At 40.0% G+C, this 1,361-nt stretch overlaps 1 long non-coding RNA gene across 1 annotated transcript; it reads right to left on the minus strand.

The window, feature by feature from the left end:
• Window positions 1–524: 524 nt before the first annotated feature.
• On the minus strand, window positions 525–1,062 carry LOC129743674 (uncharacterized). Its single transcript, XR_008736651.1, has 3 exons — window positions 971–1,062; window positions 832–911; window positions 525–764 (listed from the first exon to the last, which is right to left on the minus strand). It is a non-coding gene; the product is annotated as an uncharacterized LOC129743674 (long non-coding RNA).
• Window positions 1,063–1,361: the final 299 nt, after the last annotated feature.

Below are 1,361 nucleotides of genomic sequence, written 5' to 3' on the forward strand. Positions count from 1 at the left end.
AATCGCTCCAGTTTGCTGGGTCGGATGAGTAAGGTTCCCTGAACGACTTAAAATGGACTCATCAAGCAGCAGAAATTGCTCGTGCATCCTTTGCGACTGCTCCTTAAGTTGTAGGAGCCTCTCCAGCTCTAGCTGTTGTTGTTTTTGACGCTGCTCTAACTGTTCTTGCTGCTTCAGTTGCTGCTCTTGCTGTTGTTGTAACTGCCACTGCTCTTTCTGCTTCCTGGCCTGCTCAATTTCATTCTTCAAGGTAATTCTTTCCTTCTCCAGCTGTTTTCTAATACATTTGTTGCAAATCCAGTCCTCATGTTCTATGTTGTCGTTCACATTCACGCATTCATAGTGAAACCAGGTGTCGCATGAGTCACATTGCACCATCCGACTCGTATCAGTACGGTCACACGTTCCACAATTTTTCCCCTCACCTTGAGAAGCACTTCCACTCATCTCTTGAGTATTATTAGCGCTCGCTACACTATTGACCGACATTTCGAATTAAACGGATAATTTAATTTGTTGCCGAAACAAGAAAGAAAACGACGAAGCTTCCGGTAATTTCAACGGTGTATTACAGAACGTTAAATTATCCCTGTAGTAAAGACAATTCATGCATTTAGGGATTTGATTACTTATAATATATGTGTGCATTGTGTTTCATTGAATATAATCTTAAATTTCAACTTACGTTTAATGCCTTTTTAGTAATTATTTGTGTTCAGTCCGAAATTCGGGTGCCGTACGGTATTGCTAGCACTTACTGTTACCTATATGGTGAATGTATGTGGACAATGTTATGCTCGATGAATAATTATGTTTATATCTAGGATTTACCTGTTTCAAGTATTATTAGGCACTAACTGTGAAACTGCTCAATTTAGCAGACGAATTAGGTTTACGCCACGAATCAATACCTGTGATATAGACCTAAGTAACATAATTCATTCTTGCACTTTTAACACATCAAGTTTACCTGCGCGAAGCTATAAATTGATTTGAAGTGTTCCTTGCAAACGAGTGTAGTGTAATCCAGTGTTAGTTGTTTAAATTGTATGATTAAACGCCTAGTCACCAAACTCTGTTATTACTGGTCATGCACTTTACCACCTTGACGTTTCTCGCCTGTCAGTGACGGCGAATGATGTGGGGGTTCGATGCGTGACTGCGGTGCGTCCGTAGGTGACGTGACAGTCTTGGTCACGGCAAACATAGTACTCTTTCTGTGGGTTGATGGTGTTATCATTAGTTAAATGCTAGCCATTATATCCTTGAAATATGAACGCTTAGTCTTAAGTAAAAGGTGATACGGTCAAAATTTGGTCAAGGGAAAACGCGTGTAAATCGGTGAAATCGTTTATTTAAAA

This window comes from Uranotaenia lowii, chromosome 2 (assembly GCF_029784155.1).
Source record: "Uranotaenia lowii strain MFRU-FL chromosome 2, ASM2978415v1, whole genome shotgun sequence".
Classification (NCBI taxonomy): Eukaryota; Metazoa; Arthropoda; class Insecta; order Diptera; family Culicidae; genus Uranotaenia; species Uranotaenia lowii.